An 8,496-nucleotide genomic window follows, 5' to 3' on the forward strand; every position below is an offset into this window, starting at 1 on the left:
ACTGACAAACCTGCGATAAAAATCACATAAACCAAGGAACCCCCTCAACTGTGTAAGGTTCTCTGGTGGAGGCCAATCAACAATAGCGCGAATCTTTTCAGGATCCATCCACACTCCCTCTGCACTAATGATGTGTCCTAAATATAACAACTTGGTCATCCCTAAGTCACATTTGGACTCCTTTGCATACAAGGACTCCTTCTGTAGAATGCTCAACACCGTCTCCAAATGCTCTAGATGCTCCTGCCATGATCGGCTATAGATCAAAATGTCATCAAAAAACACCAGCACGAATTTCCTCAACTGATGGTGGAAAAATCTATTCATAGTGGACTGGAAAGTGGCAGGTGCATTGGTCAGGCCGAAAGGCATGACTACAAACTCAAAGTGCCCACAATGACATCTGAAAGCAGTTTTCTCAATATCCTGTTCACGGACTCTGATCTAGTGATATCCTGATCTCAAATCAATTTTTGTGAAATAACAGGCCCCATGCAATTCATCTATCAACTCATCAATGCGAGGAATAGGATACCTGTTCTTAATGGTTCTCTTATTTAATGCCCTGTAATCAATACACATCCGAAGCGTTCCATCCTTCTTTTTTACCAAAACAACAGAAGATGCAAAAGGTGACTTACTGGGTCGAATGTGCCCCATCGCTAGCAACTCCTCAATGGTCCTTTCGATCATCCTTGAGTCACTTTGGATGTCGATATGGTGTGATCATGATAGGTTTAGCACCTTCCTCTAGCTCAATAATATGCTCAATGCCTCTGTCCGGTGGCCTGCCTGGTGGAATCTCACTGAATACCTTTTCGTACTTAATCCTCAACTTCTGAATATCAGGATGATATTCCACCTTATGTTGCTCCTCCTGTGTAGGTATCAAAGTACAAACTGCTGCCCACTCTATATCATTATGCCTAGTTAATCTCTCCAGCCGCCTAAATGAGATAGTCCTGATGTCTCCATTACGGATAGCCTTTAGCACATGACTCCTACCATTCATTTCGAATTGTATCTCCATATCCTCTAATCTTAGGGTAACCACCTTCAATAAATGTAGCCACTGCATCCCAAGTACTATGTCCATGTCACCCATGTTGATCACATGATAGTCCGCCTTAAACTCATAGTTGTTCAAGTGCAAAGGTAAGTCTCGTACCATCCTGTCACAACGAAGAGTGTATCCATCAGCTACCTTGACTCTTAGTCCCTCAAACTCCTCAGTAATGAGTCCACGCTTCTCTATGAATCGTGCATCAATGAAATTATGCGTGGCACCTATGTCAAACAATGTAATAACCTTCTGCCCAGCCAAGACCCCCCGAAGTCTGAAAGATCCCTCTCTCTGGATACTAGACAGTCGTGCTTCCTGTAAATGTAGCTTTGTTTCCTGCTTTTGCCCTGCACTGTCTATCTCCTGCTCTCCCTCTGCTTCATCAGGATCCTCATCATGATGTTCTGAACCATCTGAATCTAAGCCTTCGTAATAAGCCCACATTGCTCGGTTGGCCTTCCCTTTTGGCCTCATAGGATAGTCATGGCCGTACTCATACGGGCCTTTGCAATAGAAGCATAGCTTCTTCCTACACAAGTCATTAAGTGTCTCCTTGTCCAGCCTCTTACTTTCTTCCTTAGGTAGCTATGCCTCTCTATGAAAGGGTTTCCTATCCTTATCTTTTCCTGAAGGGAAACTCTTTGCCTAAAATTTGTTTTTTGAAGCTGAAGAGGAATCCATGTCACGAGCTTTCTTAATGGCTTCCTGCAAAGTGGGAGGGTTGAGAGCTTTAATCCACCCTCTCAACGGATCAACTAACCCATCCATAAATAAAACCAATAGCCTTCATTCAGATACATCTGTTACTAACACTGCAAGTTTTTGAAACTCTGAAATGTATGTTTCCAATGATCCCCACTGTTTAAGCTGGGCTAATTCCTTGAAATGGAGTTCTGGATCTTTCTTATCAAAACGTTCAATCAGTCTCTCCGTAAACTCCACATATGAGGTAATGTGTGCATGACCCATAGTGATCATACCATGATGCCACCACTCGTGTGCTAACCCATCCAGGTGAATTGCTGCATACTTAATAGCTTCTTCCTCAGACATAGGGTTCAATTGAAAGTATGTGTCAAGCTTTTGAACCCAAGCTCTTGCTGTAGACTTCCCCAAGCCATCATAATATGGTAACTGTAGTTTTCCTACTTTCTTTCGTAGCTCATAGCTCTGAGTCCTGTCTTGTCCACGGGGCATATGCTTTATCCGCACATCCATATACTCTCTAAAGGTGATTACAGCTGTAAAATCTGGACCTCCTGCTTCCCAATCTCTCCTCAGCTGATCTTGTATGTCAGTGATCTGGGGTTCTGGTACCGGCTGCTCTGGAGCTCTAGGAAGGAACGTAGGAATCATAGGCCTCGAACTCACTGTCCTAGCTTGCTGGGGGGCATGACCAAAATTGTTCCCAATTTGTTCGCCTCCATTATGTATCTCATCCTAATTATTTCCATTCTGATTGTGACCATTCTGATTATTTCCTCCACCTATGTTAGCGTTCAACCCCATTTGTCGAGCCATCATCTGCATCATAAGCTCCATTCTCTGGTTCTGTTCCTGTGCTCTCTGTTCTGCTAATCGCTGTCCCTGTGCCAAAGTGTCTAATAACTGTAAAAATCTTTCCTCTCGCTGATCTGGACCAATATTCCCACCTCTATCCATATTGTAGTCGTAGTCTTGATCAAAGAATACCTCCCCTGTGTTAGTATGACTGGATTCTATGTCCACCTGGATAAATGAGCTAGACTGTTCGCTCTGCAGGTCTAAAATCCTATCTTGTCTTGCTTTGGTATTGCGGAAATTATAAGGCCTCTGTCGCATGCTCTGATTTTAGTGTTTTGACATTTCGTCAAACACTTCCCCAGCTGTTCCAAATTCCCTACAGGATGGCAGGACTTTGGCTCTGATACCACTATAATGACCCTCTCTATAAAGGCCACTGAAACCCTCAAACTGAACTAAGGAATTTTTTCAAACACTTGGCGTGTAATGAATAATAACAGTAACAATATTCAGAATATGGCAATTTTAGATTTGATACTTTCAGAATATAATCGCAGAATTACAATATATATAAAGCCTTTGAACGATATTTTAATTACAATGCAATAAATTCTGAAATTGTTTTATTACCAATTCTGGACTGATTATTACAATGACTGTATGACAGCAAATTTACCCAAAAATTGACATATATTTCAGAATGCAAGAACTTGGTTTGAAGAACTATGGAAGAACACCAAGTTCTGATGCAAATCGTTGATGAAGACCTCCAACCGCACCCCCAAACTGTCCTTAATTTGCAGCTGTTGCCCAAACTAGCAGGGCCGTACCAGGTCGTACCTGTATGGCTGCTAGATAAAAATAATACCAGGGTTTTGGGACCCCCAAATGCAAGGAAAATGGGCGCCTAGGGTTAGGTAGTAACCCTGTAAAACCATAAAAAATAACTCCAAGGGGTTGAGGAGATATGAGCAATTATGTGGTTCCGAACCCTGCTTTGCCAATTCTGAAAAATGCACCTATTCTGTCTTCAAACTCTTGTCAAATGCTTCTCCAATGATAGGGAAAATATGAAATCCTTATTCCAACCAAACAAAACCTAACAATGAATTCTCAATAAGCTCCAATGAGATGGCTGAATACCAACTCCAATTATGCAACAATTCGGGTGATATTTCACACCCTCAAAGTCGCCAATCAAAGGGAGCGATTCGTTCCCAAAGATCGAATAATAATTTGCAGATCCAAAGTCCACAAATGTCTTCACAATGAAGAAGTAGAAGAGTTCTCAAATCCAAGCATGTCCAAATGAGAGGCCCAGCCCTCTATTTATTCACTTTTCTAAGAAGTTGCTAGAACTTCTAGAAACATCCTTTATAAATTCTCATTATAATGCACTTTTTATAATAAAGTAATTTTATAAAATAAAAAGTGCAACTCAACTTAAAATTATAACATGTAGGCCCCAATATCACATAATGATAAAATATAACCTCTTAACACTTCTTCAAGAGCAAGATATGACCATCTGATCCATAGAATTGACTCTTTTTCCACACCATTTGCCTACAAGAGTCTGGAATAGGCAAATCCATGATCAATGCCATGTCGAACTAAAGAGGGGACATTATAGCCCTACTCTGAAATTAATGGAAGAAAAATAACAGCATAATCAACTTTAAAGGATAATATAAAAAATAGACCACCAAATTGCATCATTAATGGATCTACATATGAATTTAGTTTGTTTTGGTGAATTTTCATGTCAAGAAGAATAGGCAACTCATAGGCTTCAAATGTTGTTTAAAAATTTGGTATTTTTTCAAACAATTTTTTTTTTCATCTGTTCCAAGGAATCAAAAATTAGAAAAAGTTACTTTTCTAAATTATAATAAATAAGTATTAACTATTGTAACTTTGTGTAATAGAATTTAATATTGCAATTTCTTTGATAGTTTGAAATGTCAAAATGTAAAAAATTGCACATGAACTAATAATTGAAACAAAAAATTGCAATGAAAAAGATATGTTTTAAACTAATTACAGTTGTTTGAAATATTTTTAAGATCCTTTCTGGAAAAATAAATCTAATATAGTTTTCAAAAGTGTCAGCAAAAACATTATAAACATGTATATCAATACATTACATCATTGATGAATGTGCCATCAAGTCAACACCATATGTTGATTGCAATTGGGATGGGAATATCATTGTAGAGCCATAATCACTACCCACCATATCATGTTCAACATGCTCATCACTATTGTTGTCTTCAACAGGGAGATAATAATATCTTAAATCTGATATATTGGATTCACTTGCATTATTTCCAAGTTGCATACCTCCACTGCCTTGTTGTAGGGATGGATAAATTGTTGTAGACATGCATTCTACCCCACTATCCCATCATTTCAAGAAGCCAAACACTTATTCAATGTCAAAATATTTGTGAACATTTATCATTGCCATGAATAACACAAGTTTTAAAGACATACCTGATGCTGAAGATGCTATCAGTATTGGCAAGATCTATAGAGGTTTGGTCTCTCTATGATATCTGGCTTAATATTTGACTCTCACTTGAACTATTTTGTGGCTGCTGATATCAATATAATTCAAATTCAATTTTATAGTTAAAAAAATAGTTTATCATCATTTAATGTATCTATTTCTAATGCAAATTAGTATGAAACATTTTAAAAGTTTAGCCAGTCTATTCCATTCATTAGATATGACAAAAGAAAATTTTGGGGCATTGCTCAAATGATACATATCTATATATTTTGATCAGCCATGTACATTTTGAGAAAAAAATGGAGAGAAAAGTTTTGGCATTAAATAAGTTATTTCTATATGAAAATTTATCTTCACTGATATATGGAAAATACTATTTAAAAAAAAAAACAAAATTCTAACTTTTCACAAATGGAACATACCTGCATATTTGATTGACCATGGATGTTAGCTTGGCCATATGAGACTATGCTAGATTCTTCAAGAAATCTCTGTAATATATTTGAAACTTGTTTTGAAGTAAAATATAATTTTCTTAGAATTTGAAAATAATATAATTATCAAAACTAATTGTTATACTGGTTTTTTAATATTAAAATTTGTAAGATATGTTTACAAAAAGACATTTAATGAAATAGAAGTGGAGTTCTTTTCCCTATTAAGTTGAACTTTAATTAAGGATTCTTCCAAAACTCTCTCATAATACTCTGCATCCTATACTAAAGTTATCATATTAGGATCTGCTTTCAAACACCTGCAGATTTAAAACAAAAAAAGAAATATTATATGAAATTTCAATATATTTATATAAATTTTTTATATTTCTGTTCTTTACAAACTCAAAAATAGTTCTTTAAGATCCCACAAATACTGCCTGGGCATTTGATTTATACTTAAAGTAACAGTATGATTTTCAATTTTATTTTTGTAATTTTAGTGAAGGAGAGGGTTACAGAGAGAAGGAGTTCATAGAAAGGGAGGGATAATTTGATTGGAAATTGAATAAAAGTATAGGTAGCATTGATATGAATAGTGAAATCAATGAAAAATGTTAATAGATTTTTTTCATATCAGTAATTGCACATGTTTAGATGTTTTTAAGATCAAAGTACTAAATTACAAAGTACTATAATTTAATGGAAAAAATATTACTTCAGATTAAGTAAGAGACTCTACCTTAGTGTCGATTCTGCATTCAGTAGATGCAATTTCCATGTATTAATTTCTCTTTGAATCACCTATATATTTATCATAATAATTATACATCAAAATTGGATCATCACTTAAAAAATAGAAATCATTGTTCTTTTTCATGGTGAAATCAAGCATACCTCAACATTTGGAAAATTTCTTGAGCTGTTGACGATAATGCATAGTCATGGATAGAATGTAGAAACACTCATTAGTAAGTTATTACTTAGTAAAAAGGGTTTGACTACATGTACAAAAACAATAGATAAATTTTAAAAAGACCATGATAAATGATTGGCATGATCATTGTCGTACTTCAATTTCTTCAATATTTCATTTAAAAGCTACTAAGACATATCATAAAATAACATTTATTTATGTCTAATTCTAAGATTTGGTTTCTACATTAATAAATTATTCACAAAAATAAATTACACCAGAAAGAAGAAAAATTAAACTAAAAATTGTAGATTGAGACTTACTTCTTGATTTTGAAGCCTATATATTTGTCGTATTTCATAGAATTTATACCAAATAGAGAACAAATATGACAAAAATATTAGTTATAAAACCAAACTAAACATGAACATAATTTTATTCAAAACTTAATGTTGTTAGAGGTATGTAGGTGAAAAAGCTACAAAAGAGTGGGTATAATATTACTTTTAATTGCAATACATTTTTATACAAATTGTCTATTCAAACTTTAATATAAGTGCAATAATGGAGCAATCTTGTTCATAGACAACTTATAACTAAGATTAATGAAATTTTATATTTATTCTTTGTAAAAGATCTATCTTATTAAATGAGTAATTTGATACAAGAATATTGGAATTGAAGTGAGCATATTATATGTAAAAAAAAATTGAAATGTAAAAGTAAATATTATGAATTTCATTTTTATCTTTTTAAGATATTGCAAAAAGTCCATACCTTACTCTCTCATGTTCTAGTAGATTAACATAACAAATTATAACATCTTCTGTCAATCTAAAAAGAAAATGAAAATTTAACATTGTAATATAAAATAAAATAGAATAAATTTTAATTGACAATTCCCCTAATGCTAGACATTTATTTCATATCAAATACTATACATAATCCAAATTATATTCACCATATTTGAAGTGTTCCTTAAATATACAACATATGAAATAAATCTCTTTAGTAAATAAACCTATGTATAGAAGCAACATAGACATTAAAAACACAAGTTATTCAGTGGTTCTAATAGAGCTTACCTTTTCTTTCCAGAAAAATAACCGAGTCTTCCAGAAGGCGAAAACATAATAAGTGCAATATCAATATCACATAGAATAGAGAGTTCATAGGCCTTCTTAGTAAGCCCATTTCGCCTCTTGTAATAGGTAACTTGTCTATTTATATTGTTTTCTATTTTCTTGATCTGAAGCTTAACTCTTCCCATCACAAACAATATATAATATATATAATAATAAGATTTATTTAAGAGAAAAGGGAGAATACCTATATGAAAGTAAGACAAAACTTATATTTGTCTGCATTATTCATTTAAAACAATAAAAATTCATTAGTAAGATGAAAAATAATATTTTAAAATACAAAGAAAATTAAATATATTAACAAAATATTCATTCATATATTAAAAAATAATTATCAATTATTTCAATAAATAATTACCAAATGTTTCAATAAAACATTCAATTTAACATAATGATATGTTTACAATAAGATATAATTGCTAATTAGGAAAAGTAAGTTATAGATTTTAAAGAAAATGATATGTTTAATTGTTAAAAATTGGATACTGATTGAAACTGCAAATAAATTGGAATTGAAAATGTTGAGATCTTGTGGATAGCATGGTTAAAACTCTGCTACTGCTAAGAAGCATTTTATTTATAATAAAAATCTCATTAAGATGCAAAAATATATAGATTTGTCCATTTTCTTTTCCTAATGCAATAAATAAAAATGATGGTTTATCTAACAAGCTGGTTATTTGATCAACTTGAAGTTTTACTCCTGCTACAAAATACATAATTTCTTTTTAATCTTCAAGTCAAATTATGAAATGTGTTTTTTGATAGAATACTGGTAGAATGGACTACAAAGGTTCAGGTTAGACATGCATGAATACAAATGAAACCCTAATAACCTTAAAATAAGTATCAATGGAAGAAAGAAGAATACTACAACAGTATTCTTCTGTCTTCCATTGATACTTATTTTAAGGTTATTA

General features: G+C 33.3%; 1 pseudogene; it reads right to left on the bottom strand.

The window, feature by feature from the left end:
* Positions 1-4,709: 4,709 nt before the first annotated feature.
* LOC149570045 (agamous-like MADS-box protein AGL104) lies at positions 4,710-7,701 on the bottom strand (annotated as a pseudogene).
* Positions 7,702-8,496: the final 795 nt, after the last annotated feature.

The sequence above is a fragment of the Cupressus sempervirens genome, chromosome 3, assembly GCF_028749045.1.
Source record: "Cupressus sempervirens isolate cs-2001-9-10 chromosome 3, ASM2874904v1, whole genome shotgun sequence".
NCBI lineage: Eukaryota > Viridiplantae > Streptophyta > Pinopsida > Cupressales > Cupressaceae > Cupressus > Cupressus sempervirens.